The 25,496-nt window shown below is 44.3% G+C and overlaps 1 protein-coding gene and 1 long non-coding RNA gene across 6 annotated transcripts in view; one reads left to right on the top strand and one right to left on the bottom strand.

Annotated features, from left to right (window-relative positions):
• RCAN2 (regulator of calcineurin 2) overlaps positions 1 to 25,496 on the top strand; it is a 173,306-nt gene that overhangs the window by 104,605 nt on the left and 43,205 nt on the right. The gene's annotated exons all lie outside the window — the stretch shown is intronic.
• The window catches only part of LOC119853389, a 46,950-nt gene continuing 32,132 nt past the window's right edge, over positions 10,679 to 25,496 (bottom strand). The window contains exon 6 of the long non-coding RNA XR_005292058.2: positions 10,679 to 11,153. This is a non-coding gene — a long non-coding RNA (uncharacterized LOC119853389). The remainder of the gene's footprint in view (positions 11,154 to 25,496) is intronic.

Raw genomic sequence — 25,496 nt, 5'->3', positions numbered from 1 at the left:
AGGACTCTAAGGGAGTTAGGCACTCTAACCCCACCAAATTTCAATGGGCACCTAATTTCCTTAGACTCCTTGGTAAAGTCTGGGATTTTCCAATACATTTGTACACTTTGTGGTCGCTCCCTTAATTCAACTATGGATTGTCCAACATGCATTACTGTGCTGGCACAGTTCTACTCCAGCTCTTAACAAAATCTGCTAATGAGGAACCAGTTAATGATTCTGTGACTGAACTTGGGGGAAAAAAAATCCCTGCAAACAACTAATGTATGTGCTGAGCAGGTGTTCGCTGTGGGGGTTTGCTTTGGAACTTGTTACCCAGTTGTAGGTTAGAACCATCATTACTTGCAAGTGGTGAGGATGATTTGGTCCCAAGTGTGATGGGTTCAGTCACACAGACCCCCTTGGGACTGTTACCTGATGTGCTGAAATTACCTCTGAGCCCGTTTTCCCTGCCAGTTTGGGACTCCAGAACCCTGTCTTGTTGAGCCAGACATGCGAGCCTACTGCAACACAGACCCAGGATCTGGGCCACGCCCCCAAAGCTGCAGACTTTTTAACTAAAAATGGCTCAGCAGGTTACCTGTCTCCAGCACCCAGATACCCAGTTTCTAATGGGATCCAAACCCCAAATAAATCCTTTTTACTCTAAATAAAGCTTATACAGTGTAAATTTGTAAATTGTTCGCCCTCTATATCACTGATAGAGAGATATGCACAGCTGTTTGCTCCCCTAGGTATTAATCACTTACTCTGGGTTTATTAATAAGAGATTTTAAGTATTAAGAAGTAGGATTTAAGTAGTTTCAAGTAATAACAGACAGAACAAAATAAATCACCAAGCAAAAAAAAAGCAAAAACACGCAAGTCTAAGCCTAATACATTACAAAACTGATTACAGGTAATATCTTACCCTCAGAGATGTTCCAATAAGCTTCTTTCACAGACTAGACTCCTTCCTAGTCTGGGCCCAATCCTTTCCCCTGGTACAGTCCTTGTTAGTTTCAGCAGGCATCTCGGGTGGTAAGCAGGGGTTTTCTCATGACTGACCTGTTTTGTCCTGCTCCACCCCCCTTTATAGCTTTGGCATAAGGCGGGAATCTTTTGTCTGAGGGGTCCCCACCCCTCCTCCTAAATGGAAAAATACCAGATTTAAGATGGATTTCATTATTATGTGACATGGTCACATGCCACTCTAAGACCCCTAGTTTCCATTCTTCCTGGGTTGGCCCACATGTACACAGGAAGTCATGCAGGTAAATAAACCATTTACAACCAATTGTCCTAATCAGTGGTAGCCATCAAGATTCTAAACCACCGTTAATGGCCCACACTGCATAATTACAATAGGAAGTTGGAGTTGTACTTCATATCTTTAGCTTCAGATACAAGAATGATACATGCATACAAATAGGAGGAATATATTCAGTAGGTTATAACCTTTATGATACCTTACAAGAGACCTTTTGCATAAAGCATATTCCAGTTACATCATATTCACACTCATAAGCATATTTCCATAAAACATATGGAGTGCAACATCACACCAAGCAATAAATGTTTTCTTTTTGGGACAGAAATAGGTGGACATAGACGTGGAGTACTTTTATCCTTGTCTGTTTGCAGTATTCATACATAAGAACAGAGATATAATTAGACAGTAAAATCATAGCGCAGCTTCTAACTCAGTTAACCAGCACACAGTTCATGGAGCTCCAAGAACCAACCCTGTTTAAGCCTTCAGTCACTCTCTCTGTGCCCAGCTGTTGTCAGGCATTGTGCGTTTTCCCTCAACAAACTGAAAAAAAAACCCGTTGTCATGACCATGTGCTTGGGCTGTTACTCAAAATTGCCCTCACTCATTTGGTTGACGTGTTTGTCAAAACAACCCTTCAGCGAATGGAATTTTCCAAAGGGAGACTTTTGAGACTTATAGGGTGTCCGTTCTAATTCCTCTGTAAAAATGTAATACTGACCAGATTCCCACTTTTGGGTCTCTGCTCCCTGAAATGAGACACCATGGACTCCCCCTTTGGCCCTTTGATGCACAGGCAGCTCAGCTGCCTTTGGAGACCAGTTGCCCTACAAAAGATTCTGTATTCCACATTTTTTCCTCTGGCTCAGCTAACGAACTTCTCTTCCCTTCCCTGCTCCCTTGCATTAAAAATGCAGCTGTGAGGGTGATTTCCAGCTTCTGCTGCTCCTTCAGACTTCAGATTGAGTTTGGTCAGCATTTCTGTGTCTTCTGACCCTGATCCCCTTGGTTTCCTTGGGCCACAGAGCAACTTCTCATAGCACCAGTGTCATTTTGGTGCATTTAACTGCATATCTGCATTGTCTTTGAGTTGTTGGTGACTCTTGGAAGCATGGAAGGTTTCTCAGTGCAGCAGTTTGGGTTGACGATTCTGGTTTGCTGAAGATAATTCTATCTATGTAGATATATGTCCCCTTCTCTGTAGTAGCTAAGCACTTTCCAAAAATTTATGGGTTTATATTCACAACTTCTCTGTGAGGTAGGGAGATATCATTAGTCTCATTGTACAGTTGGGTATTGAAGCATGGAGAAATGGATTGTCTTGCTCCAGGCCACAAAACAGTCTGTGGAAGAGTCGTTAGACACCAGATCTTCTGCATCCCAGTCTACTATCTTAACCACAAGACAATCCTTCCTTGTTTCCTTCTCATTATCCTGGAGACATTATCCCAAGCTCTATGAGAGAGAGAGAGAGAGAGAGAGAGAGAGAGAGAAGTGTGTCTCAAACTTAATGAGTTTTAATGAGAATTTTGTGAGTCAAACCATTCTAGGTTTGGAGTGCTTCAAAGAAGCACTGCCTAGCTCAGCTTTTTAAATAAGTGTGGCCTTGCAACTCTGCCAGCAGAGACACACTTCAGTGCAGGAAAGTTCCAAGGTCCTCGATATCGGGGCAGAACTGTCCCTTGAAACTGTAGTTCCCAGGCTGTTACAAAGCAGCTCTTTGATGTGAACATGTTGAGGCCCTGGAGCTTAAGGTAAATGGTATTAGCACAGAATCAGACCACAAAGCTGAAGTGCCAATGAGTTCCAGTTGGCATGTTATTGCATCAATGCATTTCATATGTCAGAGCTGTGATACTTCAGAGGTCAAAAATGGAGGCCTTGGAACACAGCCACAAAGTTCAGAAGAAACATTGATGTGCTATGTCGTCTTTGTAGGAATCAGTGTTGAGCTTATCCTTCATGGCAGAAAATGTTCTGTCTTAAGTCTCATTCCACCTAACATCTCCATTTTTCTCTCCCCCAAATCAGATGTATGAGGGGTGTAGCAAGTTTGGAGTAGGTACGGCTGAAGAACCAATAATATCCCATTTACTCCCAAATTACTAATCTCCCTTTTGGGGAAAGAATGGGCACTTCATTAGTTGTCTCTGTCTCTTAGCTACTTCTGGTTTTACCTTATCATGTTCTACATAGTCAAGGTACTCAGTTTCTCTTTGGGCTATATCACACTTACCTACTCTGATGGTTAATTCAGACTGGGCTATTTTTGTTCCACTCTTTTTAGCTGAACTAGGTGGCTAGAGTAATCAGGGCTATAAATACTCTCATCTGCCAATTAAGGAGCTCTATACTGCATTTGAATACTCAGTGGGCATGTTTCACTACTGCATTGTTCCTGTTGTTTTGCTGGTGTAACTCTATTGAAACCACCCCCTGGGTGCCAGCTCTTTTAGCTAGTGTTGGTGAAAAAATGGGGAAACGATTTTGCAATCAGAATTGAAATTTTGACATTTCCATTTTGCAGGGTCTGGAACAGAACTTTAAAAAAATTAATTTTCAAATTCTTGAATGTTCAGGCCCCTTCCCTTTTTTCACCTTTTCCCCCCTTTTACTACTCTAACTTTTCACGACTATGGCATTGGCTGCATTTCAGAGGACTATAGATATGATACAGGACCTGAGTCACCACTCTGCTACTCCAGCTTTATGCTGGTATAACTCAATAGGTTTCAATTACATTGCTTGCAACTTTGTTGGGTACAAGAGAAGTCAATTTACAGCTGAAAGGAAGTGGACATTTTTTGTTTGAAATTTTATTCTATGAAAAATTGCCTCATTCTGGCAATGAAATCTTTCATAAAAACTCCCCTCAAATTTTTAAGTTTATTTTATTTATTTTGTTTTGCTATAGAAGTCAATACAATGAATGATGTAACTTGAAGTCTTTAAATTGTGATTCAATTGACTTCAGTAACTCAGCCAGAAGTTACGGGTCTATTACAGGAGTGGGTGGGTGAGGTTCTGTGGATGTGCAGGTCGGACTAGATAATGATTAAGGATACAATTCTGTCATGGAGGTCACAGATTCTGTGACTTTCCGGGACCTCCATGTCGTCTTCAGCTTCAGCCAGACACAGTGGCATGGCTGGAGCAGCTATAAGCCCCTGCCCAGGAACAGCAGTGGGACTGGAGCAGAGCAGCAGGCCAGTGGTCAGCCCCCACCGCCGGAACAGCAGCCCTGGGGCTGCGTCAGCCTCTGGGACTTGAGCAGTGGCTGTCAGGCCCTACCACAGGAGCAGTGACGGGGCGGGATCAGCTGCCGGAGGTCAGCCCCCAGCAGGACTCTGACTGTTCATCCCCCCACAGGGTATTTTTAGTAAAAGTCATGGAGGGGTCTAGGGCTTCCATGAATTTTTATTTATTGCCCATGACCTGTCCATGACTTTTACTAAAAACACCCATGACAAAATCTTAACCCTCATCATGATGGTCCCTTCTGGTCTTAAAGTCTAGGAATCTGAGTTTGTGTATTTTTCTCACTTTCAATTTCAGGTATTTGTTTTTGTTTTTTTTTTTTCCCCAAGTTTTCCAAAAAACTCTAACTTTTCAAAACATCCTTAGCTTTGGAACAGTTACATAGTGGCAGAAGGAACAATGAAACTCTGCCACTCTGGGCTCCAGTTCTCTTAGCAGGCACAATTGCAGTATGTTCAGCTGAGTGTCTGCTATTTCAGCTGCGCACACTCTTCTGTACCCTGCAAGGTCCTTTCATGAGACAAGGAGTCAGCTGTTTTGCTCAAATAGCAGCGTCTCAAGAGACATTGCAATCTGCAATGAGCATCACATCACCCTGAAAAATGCTTGAAATAGCAGAGGATTCATAATGTGTTTAGTTGAGAGCAGTCAAAACAAGCGATTTTCAGAATCCCACTGCACTAAAGGGTTAGGGGGAGACTTGACTCCACAGCTCTCTAATTGACTTGGAGTCTCTCTTTGACTGCAGGATTAAGTGTAGCTTCACACCAAAGCTCTTCCACAATTTTTTTTTTTTTTTTTTTTTTTTTTTTTTTTTGTGGCTGCACAATTATCCTGCCAGACCTTGTTTGGCCACAGCATCGCACTAGGAGCTCATATTCAGCTGATTATCCATCCTGACCACCAAACCTTTGTCAGAGTCACTGCTTTCCAGGATAGAGTTCCCCATCCTGTAAGTATGGCCTACATTCTTCCTAGGTGTATACATTTAGCCATATTAAAATATTCTAGATTGTGAACTCTTAAGAGCAGGAACTTCCCAGATGTATGAACAGTGTTTACTACATTTGGGGGCATTACTTTCATGCTGCTAATAACTTAATCTAGCTATGTCAGTACACTTGCTTCTAAATGGGGCTGATGATGTTTTCCTACCACACCTGGATGCTGTGAGGCCAGTTCAGTTAATATTTGTTTAGTGTGCAGAGTTCCTCTAAGGTGTACTATGCAAGTGCAAATAATCATTATTATTTACAAATATTAATTGATTAAATTTCACAACTTGCATGACATAAGTCAATACTATTCCCCTTTTATTGATGTGGAAATTGTGGCACAGAAAAGTTTAGGCCCTGTTTTTCAAAGTGGCCACTGATTTGGGTGACCAACTTGATTTTAGAACTGCTGAGCACCTGCAATTCCCAGGTGAAGACAACGAATTTCTGAACATTCAACATCTCTGAAAAGCGAGTGTGAGTTATCTCAAATTGAATACCAAAAATGGAGGCACTTCTGAAAATGTGGACCTTAGTGATTTTTCCAAAGTAGCATAGTCAAGTGTTTGGCTGTATGGGGAATAAAATCCAGATCTGATGCCTCATCCTAGTTTTTAACCACTAACGAGGAAACCACTAACTTTTTCATAGTATAGACTGCATCTTAAGAGTGACTTGCCTGGACCTACCTCCTCCTATCCTCCACTGCAAGGGCCGCTTCCCTTCTTATATAGTATCACATAGCAATTCTGTGACAACTACAACACTTACTTTCTTGGAAAAGTGATATCAGACAAATATTTAGTGTAGTTTAGTTGTCTTTTTAAAGCAATTTAAGAGCTGAAAACGAGGAGGAAAACCAGGATAACGTGACCAGTCGGTTTTCTGCAGACCGCCACTGGTCATGAATCATAGTCTGAGAATCAATGGACTAGACCTACTAATAATGAGCACTGGAAATCAAGCCAAATGCTGGCTATCCACAACAGCATTATATCTTCTATTCATAGTAGTGAGACAGAAAAAAGTTACTGATCTCTTTATACAACTTCTATAGAGAGAAAAATGTTTTCTTAACCTGCATATTTTAATTCAAGAATTAAAAGTTCAGGTGCATTAAACAATCTCTCTTGCTTTAACAGTAAATAACTAGACTGATACATTTAATCAACGGCAATGATTTAAGCTACATGCACATAGTCTGCTAGTTCCCAAATTACTTGTGTGTCTCAGGAGAAAGATAGTGGCGTCACTGAGCACACTTGAATGAAGATTTCTACCCATTGTTCAGCATCAGTCATAAAAACAAATAAGAGGCTTGGCTGCATTAGGCATAGGATAGGGAATAATATGGAAAATATTATAATGCCATTATGGACATTCATAAAACATTCTCTGCTTAAATGGTGTGTGCATTTTTGGTTCATGGTTCATTCAGTTTCAAAGGCAGAGTAGAAGGGCACAAATGATTATCACAGATAGAAGGAGGATTTCATACAGAGAAACTTTCAAAAGACTAAGAGTATTTACTCTGGGAACAGGAAGAGTGTTGACTGGTATAGGCATGGAGAATCTAAAGAAGTAGGGTGTATCTATTTTATTTACGCGCGCGCGCACACACAGATTGTACATGCACATATACAGTATGTTATGTTGTATATGCACATATACAGTATGGCTACAGATTGGTACTCATCCGTTGCTTTGAAATCCTAGGAACTACAGATATTCTATCTTGAGCTCAAGAATGAGGTCTTCCTTGTCTGTAAGAAGCATAGCATATGGTGGTCTGGCTTACTTTTCACTGGAATCTATCACACCTAGTTATGATGTAGTTGTATATATCCGTTTTTCAGTTCTGGCTACGCTAAACAAGTTGCACCCAAAAATCTACAATCTGCCCAATTGTTATTTTTGGCTTGACAGACCATAGGTTACTATATCTTTTACAAATCATTATTGAATACTAAAATGGCACCTGTCTTCTGTTTTTCTGCTAAAATGTTAGTTTTACCGTTGCCCCATCCTCCTACCCCATTTCACCCTGTTTGTCTCTTTTTGTCCACCTCTTATGTCGTGTGTGACTTGTAGATTGTGAGTAACCTGGGCAGAGAGATCCTTTTTGGTACTTGTTTATGCAGTGCTTTGATACTGATCCTTGATTGGGGTTCTTACATACTACCATAATATAAATAATACATCAATCCATGACATGGATGCCATTAATTTTAATACCACTATTCAGATTATAAAATGTTATATGAGCTGATTATCAACATTTAGCAATGGACATTTAATTGTTTAAAATTACATTATAACCAAAAAGACCAAGATAATTTAGTTGTTGTTCCTGCCACCTGACGCTGTAATTCATCTGATGAAGTGAGCTGTAGCTCACGAAAGCTTATGCTCTAATAAATTTGTTAGTCTCTAAGGTGCCACAAGTACTCCTTTTCTTTTTGCGAATACAGACTAACACGGCTGCTACTCTGAAACCTGTAATTACAATTTCTGTGAAAGAGCAAAGAACTTTACAAGCAGTAATTCTAGATGAGTAGCTAAGTATTATCCCCATTTTACAGATGGGAAAAAGCTGAAGCACAGGGAGCAAATGGCCTGTTTCCGCAAACCCTTAATTTCATGAATGATCCTTAGCATGGTCTGATCCAAACCTCATTGAAGTCAAAGGAAGTGGTTCCATTCACTTTCATGTCACTCTAGTCCTGCAAAATTGTACTCACATGAGTAGTGCCATTGATTTCAGTGGGATTATTCACACAGAGTAAAATGTTGCAGAATTGGACTTTTAAGAGATGAATTTACAAAGGTACGTAGCCACCTAAAGATGCAAATAGGCACCTACTGGCATTTACAAAAAGTACCTATGCGGATTAAGCACCTAGCTTTTACCATTAGGCAACACTGACTTTCAGTGGTAGTTAGGTTCCTAACTCACTTAGGCACCTTTGTAAATCCCACCAGACACCTATCTGCATCTTTGTATGCCTACATATCTTTGTAAATGTGGCCGTAAGTGACATGAAAGGTCACACTGTGAGTAATTCATGCACAGGAACAAAGCCCAATTTTGTGGTCACCCAGTCCCTTCTCCAACAATGAGACATCCCTGCCTCCCTATCAGTGATTTCTGTAGTAGCATTAGATGCAAGCTGTACTAGGGGTGCATTGTACTAAATAGGTCCAATCCAATAACATCATTTTAATTGTGATTTGCTAATGATTGATACTTCCCCCCCCATTAGTAAATGAAAAAGATGTTGAGAAAAATGGTAAAGTTTTTAGCTATAAAACATAATTATTGTTCTTTCCCATTCTTGTGTTTCAAAAACAAAATCTCTGCCAAATGGAAATTAGCCATTTGTCTTGGAAATGGCATATGTGTTGTTCATGAACTATAGTTTTCTTCAGAGATGTGTACCACTGCTTGCCAAATTGAAGAAGAAAAGTTTGGGGATTTCTCCTCCTCCCCATCTATCTAATCTAGAAATTTTGGAATTGCCAAACTGGATCAGACTCATGGTCCATCTAGTTCAATGTCCTGTTGAGAGGAAGGTGCCAGAATTGCTTTTTATAGGCAATTATGGGGTAACCTGGCCCCAGGAAAAGTTTCTTCTTCACCTCTGGTGGTTAGAGGTTGGCTTATGCACTGAAGCATGAGTGTTTGTAACTTTTCTAGAACTCCTCGGTTTTTAAGAATTTTACTAAACTCTGGTTGTTCTTGTTACCAATATAAATATCCAATCCTTCTCATTTTTATGTTGATTCATACCAAAATAGAAGTAGTACAGTTGTATGTGGATCTTTATTTAGCAATCAAAGGGTCATTGGGGACTCCATCCTTCATTTTGTACCTTTTTAGTGACAGCCTTTGACCACAGGTTACCTTTTGACACTCTCTATGAATGGAGACAAGATTGTTCTGAAAAGCAAAGTAAGATTCATATACTGAAGGCCCAGATCCAGCCTTTGGAAGCACATGCACATAAATTTCAGTACCCCACATATCTAATGGTGGAATTTGGACCATAATGTATGCGACCTTTCTTCCCATCATGGAGCAGAGTCATCTTGACTCCCTCTCTTGTGATGGCAGGTTCTACTGCTCGTATCAAGAACAGTTTTGCCCAGTGAATAACCTGTTTTCACACCCTTGTGACAGTCCATCAGTGGAGCAGAGCAGACAATAGGCAATGAATAACTCGCCTTACATTTTATTTTTCTGGCTGCAGATTTGGCCAGACTACACTGGAACAATTAATTTAATTTTCTCCTAGTTTTTCTTTCTGTGTTTCCACTAGGAATGGGTCAAGGGCTTCGGTGTCGGAAAGGGAACTTGTGTTGAATGCACTTTTAGTATTGCAAATCTAAACTTTACTTTTCAGAAACATCTTGCCCCCCCATACCTGCTAGAAGTGTCAGCTGATTACCTGCAGTCCAGACTGAGGGAAGAAATTGGAGAGAGAAAAAGGGACCAATGAATTCATAGTCCACGTATTTCTAGAGCAGTGCAAAGACTGGTGTCGCTCTTCAGTGTCTGAAATTGATGCAAAGCTTCACAAAGATGCATGGCAGTAGCAGTTTTGGACCAGAGCTTGCAGTCTTTACTCATTGAATAAGGCAGGTTAAACTCCCATAGAAGTTCAGGATTCAACCCTCTGCTCTTTATTTAGCCCTCTATTCAGGAGCATAAATAAAATGGTGGCAAAAAAGAACCTGAACCAGATTCAGAGATGAGTCTAAATAAGTCTAGACAGAGTCTCAAGTTGATGCAACTGCTGTCTTCTTCCAGCTTCCTCAGTTTATATGTTGTTCCAACTTAGGATCCTGCTGCACTTCAGTATACTTACTTTCTCACTTACGGTCATACCCACGCTATCGCTTGTATACACTTAGCTGCCTTATGTAGTCTGATGCTTCCCGGGGCTTCCAAGGTTGTGAGGCATCTCGCTATCACCTGCCCTTAACATGAGGAAGCCTTGTCTGTGCCTGCTGGGGGTCAGCTCGCCAATTCCATTGGCCACTGGCAACACAAGCCCTCCCCTCTCAGCTTACACAAGCCCTGCTCTCACTCTGCAGGTTAGCAGTCGGGCTCGCAGCAACCACCTAGCCCTCCAAGTATCCCCTGAAGTATGTAACCCAGCTCCACCGGACATTTGCAATATTCACTGATCCACCACTTCCAAAGAAGCAGGACGCCCAGCTTACCAGTTCCATCTCGGCTCACTGCTCCGCTTACCTCACAGCACTTAGATTTGTTGGTAGTGAAATCAAGTATAAGTGTATTTAACAACACACAGAGATTCAAATAGGAATACTGGCAATAAATGGTTACATATAAAATCATAACACACAGTGTAGACTTAATTTAATGAGATACTCTCGTGTCTAATAAAGTATTGCACATCCAAAATCCTTGCAGCGCTTTACAGCCAGGCAGGCCATGACACTTCTTTCATGAGACAGGCACACTGTCAGTTTGCCACCTAGGTGAAAGTCAGTGTGTCTCTTTGCTATGCTAGACCAGTCCTTTGCCTTTATTCATAAACTGGACACCCACGGCTGTTTGTTTCTTCCTCTTGTTGATGTCACAATCTCTCCATTCCCCATGGCTCAGTATGCAAACAGACCTGCAGTGTGAGGCAGACAATACGTAAAGGCCTGACAGGGAAATAGATGGTCTGTTACCTCAGAGATGTTCCCCTTAGGCATGAGGTGTGTCACCTCCAAGTGACCTACCTTAACTCCAAGACTTCAAAAGCATAATTTTCAGTATAGATACAGAGCTCCTTAAATATTCTCTATAAAGACATTTCACAATAATTATGATGACCAGTGGGCTACTGGCTCTCAATAGAGACCTCACACGCCGCCCTTTGCTGAACTGTTAGGCAAATATCTGACCCAGGAGATCTCTGTGTAACTCTGTGTGCACCCCCTGTGCCCTCTGCCAGTTGGTACCAAGGATTCCCTGAGTCAGATACATCACTTCTGAATGTGACCCACTGAGTATTGGTTTGTTTTGGTAGGGAAAGAGGTTGAGGTAAATTAATCCCACCTTAATCTCCACTTCTTTTCTTGTTCTAAACAAATCCTATAAAGGAGTCTGTGTTAGTGTAACTCGTACACTGAGAGAGCGGAAGAGAGAAGTACAGCAAGAAAAGCAACGAACAAGAGGGTTCAGTAATATGTAAGTTAAACTAGGCCACCCCAAACTTTAACTGCCTTGCATCTTCTAGCTAGCTCCTTGACATGTAACATATATCACTTTACACTGGCATATTAATAACAGGCAGTCAGTAGGTCTACAGGGGACTTCAGTATAGGGGAGTCTATTATTACACTTCATGCATCATAGAATCATAGAATCATAGAATATCAGGGTTGGAAGGGACCCCAGAAGGTCATCTAGTCCAACCCCTTGCTCAAAGCAGGACCAAGTCCCAGTTAAATCATCCCAGCCAGGGCTTTGTCAAGCCTGACCTTAAAAACCTCTAAGGAAGGAGATTCTACCACCTCCCTAGGTAACGCATTCCAGTGTTTCACCACCCTCTTAGTGAAAAAGTTTTTCCTAATATCCAATCTAAACCTCCCCCATTGCAACTTGAGACCATTACTCCTCGTTCTGTCATCTGCTACCATTGAGAACAGTCTAGAGCCATCCTCTTTGAAACCCCCTTTCAGGTAGCATCACTTCCAGTCTTTGTCCCTTTAGCTATATTTCACACCCATTTTCAAGCTATTCCTTGAACTTTGCTCTCCTTTTTCCATATTCCATTTTCCCCATTTGTAGCACTCTTTTAATGTAGGAAAAAAAGTGTAGTCTAGAAAAAGCTTAAAACATTTAATAAAACAATGGAAAGTTGTGCTTGCTGAATGCATCATGTGTAATTTTCCTCTAAAACGCTATCAAATCATAGAAGTATAAGTTACGTTGTCATGGGTCTAGCTCTCACAAACGGTTGGATCCCAATATCCTTATTAAATCCCTTCTTAGGCAAAACTTCTATTGAATTTAATATGGCACCCATTCATGTGCTTAACTTTAAGCATGAGCAGTTCCATTGACTTCAAATCTTCAACCACTTCCCATATACTTAAATACTTTGTTGGATTAGGGTCTGGATGTAAATTTTGCCAAGGTGAGGAGGAAGATAGGGGAGTGTCACAGGGTACATTCATCGCTAATGGGCCTTCTCCTGGTTGCTCTGGCAATTAGTTCTTTCTAGGTCCAGTGCCCCCTTCTGGTTGTTGCACACCATGTCGTGGCCTCTCTCTCACTCTTTGCGATTCTGGGTGCTCTCCCTTCGTGGCTTGGTCCTCCAGCCAGGTCACTATGTGCTTTGCCCCTTCTGGGGTATCGAAGTGTTTCTGTACAAACTGTCTCCAGCAGTCTTCCCATCCACTGCCCAGTCGGTGCCACTTCCCTAGTGGCTGGCAGGGAACCCGAGTCCATCCTCTACTCCAGATTCCAGCTGAGGGACCCTCTAATTAGAAGCCATGCTGCTGTTCCCTTGAGCCTTTCTCTACAACTTCACCCCTAGGTTTCCTCCTTTCCCTCTCTAATGTCCAGAAGCTCCCTCACTGCAGCCCCTTTCTGCCGACAGCTTCCTGGCTTCATCCTAGTCAGGCCTATTCCTTCTCAGCTGGGCTCCATCATTTGGGGGATTGCTTAAACCACCTAATTCCCCTTAGCTGTGGCCTATCCAGCTAACTGGTCCCTTCTCAGGCTCATTAACCCCTTCTAGGCTAGTGTGGGATAAACACTCCCTCACAGGGAGCTAATTCTAATCTTGCAGTTGTGTTGCATTGATGTAATCCAATTGATTTGCATGGAGTTATCCAGGATCTACACCTAATTGATGTGAGAGGAGAAACAGGCCCAAGGACTTCAGGAATGGGCCCTAAAAAGAGCTCTGTATCTCATAAGAGTTACCAGAAGAGCAAGAGCTATTGAGCTTAAGGCACAAGGGAGACTACTGTCTTGTTCCATATCTTATTTCTTTTCCATCTTTTGGAAAAGGATGGAATTCTTTTCTACACGTCCATTGCCCCTTCCCAATATGTGTTTTTTGATCAGGGATGCCTTAGCCTAACCATATGTGAAATTAATTTATCCTGTTTCCTGTTTTGTTTAGAATGTACTTGCAATGTTTGTCCTTCCTAGGTAGGTATGTTATAATAAATCACACTCACCTTCTCTGGAGAGTTCCACATTATTATTATTATTATTATTATTATTATTAATGTATTTATTTGATTATGATGATTTATTTATATTGCATCTAGGGGCCCCAATTATAGAACCCATTGTGCTGAGTGTTGTACAAACACAGAACAAAAGACAGTCCCTGCCCTGAGGAGCTTGCAATCTAAGTATAAGAGGAGATAACATTAAAAAATGGATACAGTCTGGGGAGCATAAGGAAACCATGAGAGAATAATGGTCACAGCATACCAAGTGCCTAACCATTATCTAGCCTTTTGTAGGTATCATGACAAAGGAGAGTTTTAAAGAGGGAACTGACAGAGGACAATGAGGTGACTGTTTATGAGAAGCTCTTCTGCTGTGATTGAACTGTAAGCGCTGGGGGAAATGAAGTGACACTCAGCCTGAGCAGTACTTACTGTACCTCCGCTAATCTGACTGTGGCTCCCAAAGAGTCTGAAACCTTGCTTCTAGTCGGCCTCAGTTCTCTTTGTATTTGAGGCTAGACTTCAGCAGTCTCTCTCTCATCCTAGCATGTCTTGTGAGAACAAGAATGACAGATAAGGTGTTCTCTTCTACCTACCTCAGTGGAGCATTTGTGAGGATTAATTAAGGTTTGTAAAGTATTGCGGGATTCAGCTAGTAAAAGAGCTATAGTAGTAAATAGTTATCAGTATAACACAGTAGACCAATTCCCTCCACTGTCTGATTTTGCAGAGGGTAACTTTCAGTGTGTTGGCCTTTCAAAATTCAAGCAGGTAGGCAGTATCTTTTTTTAATTCTGCTGGTGCAGTTATTTGCAGTTGTACAGTTGAGCTTCCCCCATGACTGTGATGGGAAAAACTGCTGAAATGCTACAAATGTTGATCACATCAGGTAGTACAGTAAATCAGGAATGAGCAAGCCAAGCTTTTCTTTTTAAATTGTTCCATGTTTTTTCAGTTTATTTTTCTTGTCTAAATGGAATGACACAGCCTCAAAATGAATAGCATGTATTTATGGTGGTTTTATAACATTACAGCTCCTAGTGAGGTTATAAAATAGCAGTGCAGCCACAAAACAACATTCTTCTGCTTGCAGTTTCCGTTTGATCGCGTTTCCTTCTCATATTTAGCATTTCATTTGCATAGGCCTGATCCTGAATTACTGACATCAATAGGGACACTGCTAGGGCTCCAGCCTGGGCCCAAACATCTACACTACAGTTAAACAGCCCTGTAGCCCAAGTCCAGCAAGCCCGAGTCAGCTGGCACTGGCCAGCTACGGGTGTTTAACTGCAGTGTAGATGCATCCTTATTGTTGAGAGCTCCATTTTGCCAGAGGAGAATAATTGTCAATCATGGTGGTTGTCCCAGAGCTTTAGGTGACCTTTTACCTTTGGCCCAGGCAATAGAGTGCTTTAAAGATAAGGACCAAGACCTTGAACTTGGTTCACAGGGGAGCTGTGAAGCTAAATTTAAGTTTTGTGAAGCTCACTGATATGAACAACATAATAGAAGTACAAAATATTATTATTCTAGTTCTTCTCCCAGGCTTTTGCGTTATGAATCTGAAGATCTTTTGTATGGTTTCTCATAATAGATTGGATTGTGTTCAGTAACTCTGGTTTCTTACCTAAGGTTGTCTCAGGATTCTTCCTCCACCTATTACTTTTCCTAGCCTTTTTTCCAGAGGAAGCCAACTATTGCTGTTTTGATCAAGTGAGATCCCTGTTTGTTAAGAAGCCAGTTTTTCTTCCTCAACTGTTTGTTGATTAGGATAATAGCAGTCTTTCAATTTCTCAACTCAAAACAGGATGTGTAAGTGGAGAGCAATACTTCCTTGTGTTACAAGTTGTTAGACCAGTCTTTATTGGTTGAATTCACATTCTTCAAGCAGAAGAGCTGGATCCGCAGCCAGTGCTTTAATAGGTATGTTGTTGGATGAGGATAGGGAGATATGTTGAAATGCCACTCAGCGTTTACTGCACACATTATCTAGCCATTATGGTTTGGATTTGCACCAGAATGGATGCTCCTTCCACAAGTGCCTTCAAGCACTTTTTCTCCTGCCTTGATGCTCAGCTTAATTTTTCAAGGTGCTACTTCACAATTGTAACCTATGGAGGACTCCCCAAGGCAAAAAACAAGGTTACTAACCTTGAATTCTGAGGGTGCATTAGCTCCACCACAGACCCACACTCACGTTTCCCCTTGTCAGTATAAGAGATCTTATAGTAGAACCAAGGCATGCAATGCAACACAGTATTCAGGCAGAAAGTCTGATGCAGCTTCCTGGAGAGCCACAAATGCCAGTTACACAGAACACTTCATGTTTCCTAGTGCTAGCAGCAGGACTAATAAGCCTGTTCCAGGTACTATGCGCTTGGCCCGGTAGTTTGCCACTCTTGAAATAATGTTATGAAGGTTACAGTACTCTGTACAGTGTCTGGAATCTTGGAATGCTTCAAACATGAAAGTTCTTCTGCTTTTCTACTGTATCACCTCATACTCTTGTAAAGAAGAAAACTAAGCCACAGTGGGTCTGTTAGGTTGGGGGAGGAGGGTTAGTACAATCATAGGGGTGTGAAATTGAATTGAGAACTCTCCAAACCGTATTAAATCACCCCCTTGGCACTGCCACAGGAACAATTTATTTTATCTTGAAGGAGCCTTTAGTTTCCAGATGAGCGGAGCTGAGCAGCAGGAACGTGCGTCATTTTGTGAGGTAAACAGGGATGTGAGCTGGTTAAAAACAGAGAAGGCAATGCAGCAGCGTTCTCTGCCCCGACACTTGTTGGCCTCTCCTGAAACGCAAATATGAGTTTCATTACGCACTTGGGCAGATAGTATCTTGGGCCCTTTTGTTGGACTGCTATATTGGAAGCTGAACACAAAGGCATGCTGGAGCCTAGGCAGTCTGGCGTTCTTTTCAGCAGGCTGATTTCAGAGCTATCCTGAAATCATTCCGTGGCGAGCTGCCCTGTGCAAATCGATTGGGGATTCTACTGCTTCACCAGGGCACTTCACCCTCGCCTCACACTGGTACTTCATTCGTATGTGGCTTGGTCACAACCAAAACCATGTATGTGAGTAGCCATGGCCACAGCCCATGGGCTGCAGAAGCTGCCAAGGAGCAGCTGTCCTGCATCCATTCCCAGGTGGGAGGGGAGAAGGATGCCATCCTATATCCTATTGCAAATTCCCTTTTACAAAGAGTCCACAGAGTCTTTATTCTGGCAAAACGGCTGGTTATAGGATTGTGATGACAATGTGTGCTTTCACCCTAAAGAAGTAAGGAAATGGATGCTGAACATGTTAATTATTTATATGCATTATCGTAGTGCCTAGGAGCCCCAGTCATGGACCAGAACTGCTTTGTGAAAGGTGTGGTACAAACACAAAATGCAAAGACCCCAAGGAGCTTTACAATCTAACTAAAGCAACATGAAGATACCCAGAAGCACCCTAAAAACTATTAAGTACTAGGACATGAAATAAAACATTAAAATAAAATGGAAAAAAAAAGGATTATTTTCAACTACCTGCCTTGCTCATTGCTAGTCTGAGCCCTGCTATCCCAAATCTGTTGACCTGGGCTTGGATACTCACTCCAAAATGCTGTTTAGACATGTCCACTGCCTCCCTTGATGTGACATCCAGAATTTCTCACACACAAAGGTGATCGTAGACTAAAGTGTACATGTCACTGTTTCAGGAAACGTGCTGATGGACATATTTCTCCATTCCAATGCTCAGGGCAGCTCTCAACTCTGACATTGACATATGTCTGTAATGTACTATATGAGGACTCCCCTTTTAAGTTAATGGGGATACTGTGTGCAGAAACCCAGTCTAAGGTCCCTTGAGTTGAGTTCTAGTGACCAGTCAGCATGCTACCCTTCACTATGGATAGGGTGGGCATGGAGCAGACGTGGAGCCGCTCCACAACTGGTAGCTGTTAAGCAAGAAGCTTTTGATACAGAGAAAGATCAAACATAAATTCAGAACTCTCAAAGACCCATGCTTAGACCTGATCTCTCTCTCACCATCTAGGATTCAGAGTAGCAGCCGTGTTAGTCTGTATTCGCAAAAAGAAAAGGAATACTTGTGGCACCTTAGAGACTAAAAAATGTATTTAAGCGTAAGCTTTTGTGAGCTACAGCTCACTTCATCGGATGCATTCAGTGGAAAATACAGTGGGGAGTGAGGGACTGAGAGCGACTGTGTGCCTCCTTTATACTTCCTTTTAACTTCACAGCCACCATCCTCCCCTCACCCCCACCTCACATCTTGAAGAACTGGGAGTAAGGTCCTGTGAATCTCTTAAGTACCATCTTAATAAGCTGGTTTAAAATATTGTTACCGCACCTAGGGCTTCATGAGGAAGTCAGTAATGGCTCTCCCTCTGTGTATTGTGAAATATGATAGGATAGAGCAGTGGCCCTCAAACTAGGGCCACCGCTTGTTCAGGGAAAGCCCCTGGCGGGCCGGGCCAGTTTGTTTACCTGCCGCAACCACAGGTTCGGCCGATCGTGGCTACCACTGGCCACAGTTCACCGCTCCAGACCAATGGGGGCTGCGGGAAGCAGCACGGGCCGAGGGATGTGCTGGCCGCCCTTTCTGCAGCCCCCATTGGCCTGGAACCAGTGGGAGCTGCGATTGGCTGAACCTGCAGATGCGGCAGGTAAACAAACCGGCCTGGCCCACCAGGGACTTTCCCTGCACAAGCAGCGGCCCTAGTTTGAGAACCACTGGGATAGAGGACTTCCGTCTTAGAATCAGGAAGGCTGATGATAGTCAGTTAGACCTTTGTCTACCTTGGCTATTCTCAGAAACTGCAGTCATTTAAGGCATTTTCACCCTTTACTTGAATATAGCCTGACTCAGTGCTCATCTTCCTGTTTGAAGCTCTTGACATGTGCTTTAATTTTTGAAACCAGTGTCTGGACTGATGATTACAAATCCACCTTTTGTTAGGAACTGTCTTGTTGTCATGGGAAAAAATTTATATGGAAAGTAAGAGAATATTTCAGGGGATAACATATCTGATGATCATAAATTTTACGTCTTGGCTCAGAACATTCCCTTATGTTTGCGTTATTAAAAATCCAAATAACTAATTACATACAAAAATGAAAAATCAAAGCAGACAATAGATGCCTTGAACATTCACTTTTGATCGTATTCAAAAGTCTAGGAACAGGAATAGATTAAAGTTTTAAACGTCAGCTGTTCCATAAGTCACAATGTGAAACAAGGGTGGTAATGGACATAAACATGCCAAATAATAAGCTCCCTGAAGTCAGTGGATTGATTCCATTGATTTCAATAGGCTTTGGCTCTAGTTCTAAATGAATAAAATACAAGTAAAGCTGTCCATGAAAGAAACAGGTATCCTGGGTAGAAATGAATAGTATTTTAGCATGTAGTGTGCTCTTTGGGACAGGGGCTGTTATATATTGTACAATGCCTAGCCATGGTGGTAACAAATGTATAATCTTTGTAAAACCTTTCTTCCTTCCTTCTCTTATTGTCCTCCACTATCACCCTTATCTATTGTAACAAAGAGCTCTGTCCTTGCCTCTGGGGGTCCTGCGTTTCCTGGTGGATTTTGCTAGCCTCAGAGGCTCACTGTGATCCTCCATGTAACCTTTCTTTCTCTAGAGACGAGGGTCACAGTCTATTGAGCTATTTTCACCATAAGCAAGTGAGAGAGGTGAGGAGAAGTTATCCTTCCTTGCACAGTCTCTGTTGTCTCCCAGTCTCAGTGATTAAACAGGGGGCAAAGGTGGTGGTGGGGGGGGGGGAGCCCGCGCCCACCCTCTACTCCGGGTTCCAGCCCAGGGACCCTAATAGTATCAGCTATGGTAGCTGACCTTTTAGAAACATGACATGTATAATTCCCTGGGCTACTTCCTCCCACAGAAGCCTTCCCTTCCTCAAGCTCCACTGCACCCTTACCTCAGAGCCTTCTTCCTTGTGCCTGATATGGTGTGTACTACTCAGCCTCTCCAACAGCACAACTTCCTTACACATCTCCTGACATGCACCCCCACCTGACTAACTGGAAGGCTTTGAACTAGTTTCAGCCAGCCCCTGATTGGCTTCAGGTGTCCCGACCAACCTAGCCTTCTCCCTGCCTTCTGGAAAGTTCTTAATTGGCCCCAGCTGTCTTAATTGACCTGGAGCAGCTGCCGTTTCACTTATCCTGGTACCAGGGATTTGTTTAGCCTGGAGCTAATACATCTATCTCCCACTACTCTTCCATAACCATCTGGCCTTGCCCCGTCACAGGAGATATGCTAAAGGTTTATAAAATCAATATATATCATTAATATATCCATCTCCCACTACTTTTCTATAGCCATCTGGCCTTGCCCCGTCACATATTCCCCCCCACCCCGCTCAACACCATAGAGTTGGGCAACTTGGGACACCAGGCAGTATGCTCGTGACAGACCATCAGCGTTGCCATGGGGGCATCCAGCCCTGTGCCGTATGCGGAATTGGAATGGTTGGAGGGATAAGAACCACCTGGTGCCCCTTGCATTCTTTCCCTTATTCCGCTGCATCCACTGGAGGAGTGCATGGTCCGTCACAAGAATAAATCGCCGGCCTAAGAGGTAACGCAGTGTCTCTATAGCCCATTTGACAGCAAGGCATCCTCTCTCAACTACTGCACATTTCTGTTCTCTTGGAAGAAGCTTTCTGCTTAGGCAGAGGATCGGGTGTTCCTCTTCTCCCACTATTTGTGACAGAACTGCTCCCAACCCCACCTCGGAAGCATCTGTAAAACAAATTCCCTGTTAAAGTCCGGGGCTATGAGTACGGGGTCATTACAGAGGGCCGCTTGAAGATCTGTAAATGCCCCCTCTGCTTCGTCGCTCCACTTCACCATGTCTGGACCTCAGACCTTCACCAGGTCCATTAGGGGACTTGACCTAGTGGTGAAGTGGGGAATAAACAGTCGGTAGTAGCCTACCACGCCTAGGAACGCACAGACCTGCTTCTTTCGGGTCAGCCGAGGCCAGTTTTGAATTGCCTCCAGCTTATTCATTTGGGGCTTCACTATGCCCCTTCCCACAATATATCCCAGGTACCTAGCCTCTGCTAGCCCTATGGCGCATTTAGCGGGATTGGCAGTGAGGTCAGCCCGCCTTAAGGTGCACAGTACTGCCTCAACTTTCTCCAAGTGGGTTTCCCAGTCTGGCATATGGATGATGACATCATCTAGGTATGCACCTGCATAACAATTATGGGGGCGCAGCAGCTTATCCATGAGATGCTGGAATATGGCTGGGGCCCAATGTAGCCCAAAATAGAGGACGGTGTACTGGAATAGCCCATCTGGGGTGGAGAATGCTGTCTTTTCTTTGGCTTCTTTGGTCAGAGGAATCTGCCAGTACCCTTTTGTTAGATCCAGTGTAGTCAAGAATCGGGCACTACCCAGTTGGTCAACCAGTTCGTCGATGCGTGGTATGGAGTATGCATCAAACTGGGATATTTCATTCAGTCAGCGGAAGTCATTACAGAATCTCATGGTACCGTCAGGTTTAGGCACTAGAACAATTGGACTGGAACACTGGCTGTAAGATTCTTCAATAACCCCTAATTCTAACATTTTCTTTACTTCGGCCTTGATTTCTTCTCTTTTGGCTGCTGGGATTCGGTAGGGTCTCAATGTTACCTTGGCTCCAGGGATCGTGCGGATATGGTGATAGGTATCAGTCGTCCGCCCTGGTTTTGTAGAGAACACATCTCGGTTGCGATTAATCATGTCGGCTGCCTCTATCTTTTGGATCAGCGTCAAGTCGGATGATATCCTCACTTGCTCGTGTAAGTTATCCTCTTGGGGAAGGGTCTCCGGCATGACTAAGCATGCTCATGATCATGCCAAGGTTTTAGAAGATTGATGTGGTAAATTTGCTCCAATTTCTGGTGGCCTGGCTGCCGCACCTTTATAGTTCACCTCTCCCACTGCTTCTATTACTTCATAGGGTCCCTGCCACTGGGCCAAAAGTTTACTTTCTGCTGTGGGCACCAGTACCATCACCCAATCCCCTGGTTGGAACTGTCGAAGCTTCGCTTGGTGGTTATAATTGGGTCTCCTGTGCTCTCTCCAAGTGTTCCCGTACAATGGGCGTAACTCGGGCTATCCGATCTCTCATCTGCAGTACATGCTCAAATATGTTCCTTTCGGGATTTGGCTCCTCTTCCCAGGCTTCTCTGGCTATATCCAATATGCCCCGAGGGTGGTGCCCATATAGTAGTTCGAATGGAGAGAAACCCGTGGAGGCTTGCGGAACCTCTCGGATGGCAAACATGAGGTAAGGCAATAGGGTATCCCAGTCTTTCCCATCCCGGCTCACCACTTTCCTGATCATGGCCTTGAGGGTCCTACTGAACCTTTCCACAAGGCCATCTGTTTGCGGGTGGTATACAGAGTCCGGAGGGCTTGTACATGGAGCAATGAACAGAGATCTTTCATCAACTTGGACATGAAAGGTATCCCTTGATCAGTCAATATCTCCTTGGGTAGCCCAACCCGGGGAAAGATCTGTACTAGCTCCTTAGCTATTGTCTTAGAAGCTGTGTTGCGTAGGGGAACAGCTTCTGGGTACGGGTTGCATAGTCCAGTGCAAGAAGCACATGTTTGAGGCCCCGGGCTGTCTTCTCTAGGGGCCCTACCAGATCCATGGCTATCCGTTCAAAAGGAACCTCTATTATTGGAAGAGGTATCAAAGGAGCCCGCAAGTGCGGGTGAGGGCTATGTAACTGACACTCTGGACAAGAGATGCAGTATCGCCGGACATCTTCATGTACTCTAGGCCAGAAGAACCTCCGCAGGATCCGTGCCTGTGTTTTCTCTACCCCTAGGTGTCCTCCAAACAGATGACTGTGGGCAAGACTCATATGGCTTTTTGATGTTTTCATGGCACCAGGAGGAGTTGTATCTCTTGCTCCTGCATTTGCACCACGTGATACAGGAGATCTTTCTTAACTATATAAACTAAGGTCCAGGACCCCGGACCTTCCAATCCATGGGTATCCCATCGATCTCTGCCACCTCTTTCCTGGCGTTGTTATATCTGGGGTCCTCCGCCTGGTCCTGCCCAAAAGTCTTTCTCCTGGGACTAATCTGCCCAAGCTCCCAGGAGCCGGCTTCTGCTTCTTCCAACAGCTCACCGCCATCATGGCTGGGGGCAACTTCTGGCTCACCTTCTGTGGTGGAAGTTTCTTTGTTGGCTGCTCGTATCCATCTGCCTACTAGGGACGTCTTCTGGCCCCGGATCAGTATCCAGGTTCCCAAGGCCTTTGCGGCCTTCCTCTCTTTTTTTTTTTTTTTTTTTTGTCTTCCGGGTCTTTTGGGGGGGCTGAGACCAGATCCTGAGAAATCTCAGCGAACACCAGGGGTTGACATTCCCCCAGTGACGAGTCGCTGTTCTCAGGGTCCCCACCTCCCTCCAGCCTCTCTGGGGGGAGTAAATTTATCAAACCCTGGATAATCCCTCCCAATGACTACAGGATATGGGAGTTTAGGAACTACGCCCGCAGTCACCTCAATGGGGTTTCCCTGAACCCCCATCTCCACTGGGATGATGGGGTAATGGCTCACGGCCTCATGCACGCATGTCACTGCTATGTGTTTGGCTTGTAGCAGCTGACTATTTTTTACCAGCTTACCCGATATGAGGGTGATAGCACTCCCACAGTCCACAAGCACTGTAGTCTCTGCTCCATTTATCCTTACTGGCCTGGTGTAATTATGCGGGGCTAATGTGACCCCAGCGAGGTCGATAAGGGAGCATGGGACCTCCCAATGCCCCAAGTTACATTGCATAGGCTCCTTGGTGCTGGGATACTGTGCTGCTATGTGTCCCCACTCCCCACATGCATAACATCGATAATTGTTTTTAATCACTCCCCTATCCCAAGGGTTACGGGGTTTAGTCCCGGGGTTCCCCCCACTCAGGCCAATCCCTTTCTTCTGGGGTCCCCGCTGGTTTTCGGCCCCCCATCTTTCCACCTAGGACTCCCTGGGGGTTTGGCTGCCCAACCTTCCGGGGTTGGAGTCGGGTGCTTGCTTCGAAAGGGGCCTTCCTTGGGTATTCGGGTCAGTTCCCTGGCTGTCATCCGTCTTTCTACCAGTGTGATCATCTCATCGTACGTGGATGGATCGTTCTGGCCTACCCATTTGCGGAGATCTGGTGGCAGTCCCCGCATGTAATGGTCTATGACCAGAGTCTCCAAAATCTCCTCCGGCCTGCACACCTTGGGCTGTAACCACTTCTGCGCGAGATGTATGAGGTTGAATAGTTGGGACCTCGGGGGTTTGTTCTCCTGGTATTTCCACTCATGGAACCTCTGGGCTCTTACCGGTGCTGTTACCCCTGATCTTGCTAGGATCTCCGCCTTCAGACGGGTATAGTCAGTGGTATCCGTGGCAGGCAAGTCAAAGTAGGCCTTCTAGGCCTCTCCACGGAAAAAAGGGGCGAGAATGCTGGCCCACTGCTCCTGGGACCACGGCTCATGCTGAGCAGTCCTTTCGAATGAGAGGAGGTATGTCTCTACGTCATCTCCTGACGTCATCTTTGGCAGACAACCAGTGGCCCTCAGGGTTCGCGTCCCGTCGGACCCCCTGGTCTGGGTGGTGAGGATCTTCAGCTGGTCCACCATCTCTCTCAAGAAAGCACGATCTTGGGTTGCCTGCCTCATCAATAATTGATTGGTTTCCTGCTGTAGTTGCTTAGACTCTTGTTGTGCCATTGCCTGAACCCGGGTGGCCTCCTGCTGGGCTGCCGTGGCTTGTACCAGAGCTCTTACCATCTCCTCCATTGTGGTACAAAGCAAACAAACAAACCAAACAAAAAAAAATCCAAAACCCCAGTGCACTTTCTTTAACCTCTTTTTTTCCGCCACGCTGTGAACGAAGTCCCACTCCTGACACCAGTTGTGAGAAAGCTCTGTCCTTGCCTCCGTGGGTCCCGTGTTTCCTGGCGGATTTCGCTAGCCTCAGAGGCTCACTGTGACTCTCCACATAACCCTTCTTTCTCTAGAGGTCACAGTCTACTGAGCCATTTTCATCATAAGCCAGCGAGGGAGGTGAGGAGAAGTTATCCTTCCTTGCACAGCCTCTGTTGTCTCCTAGTCTCAGTGATTAATCAAGGGGAAAGGTGATGGGGGGAGCCCGGGCGCACCCTCTACTCCGGTCTCCAGACCAGGGACCCTAATAGTATCAGCTATGGTAGCTGACCTTTTAGAAACATGACATGTACAATTCCCTGGGCTACTTCCTCCCACAGAAGCCTTCCCTTCCTCAAGCTCCACTTCACCCTTACCTCAGGGCCTCCTTCCTTGTGCTTGATATGGTGTGTACTACTCAGCCTCTCCAACAGTGCAACTTCCTCCCACAGCTCCTGACATGCACCCCCACCTGACTGACTGGGAGGCTTTGAACTAGTTTCAGCCAGCCCCGATTGGCTTCAGGTGTCCCGACCAACCTAGCCTTCTCCCTGCCTTCTGGAAAGTTCTTAATTGGCCCCAGGTGTCTTAATTGACCTGGAGCAGCTGCCATTTCACTTATCCTGGTACCAGGGATTTGTTTAGCCTGGAGCTAATACATCTATCTCCCACTACTTTTCTATACCCCCTTTTAGGCTGGGGGGGATCCTTTAGCAGTGGACGGGCTTCACCCGCCCATTTCCCGGATCCCAATAAGACTACTTTTCTATAGCCATCTGGCCTTGCCCCGTCACATTATGTACTGGTAGCTACTTATACCT

Source organism: Dermochelys coriacea, chromosome 3 (genome assembly GCF_009764565.3).
Source record: "Dermochelys coriacea isolate rDerCor1 chromosome 3, rDerCor1.pri.v4, whole genome shotgun sequence".
Classification (NCBI taxonomy): Eukaryota; Metazoa; Chordata; order Testudines; family Dermochelyidae; genus Dermochelys; species Dermochelys coriacea.
This window is presented reverse-complemented; position numbering and strand designations above follow the sequence as displayed.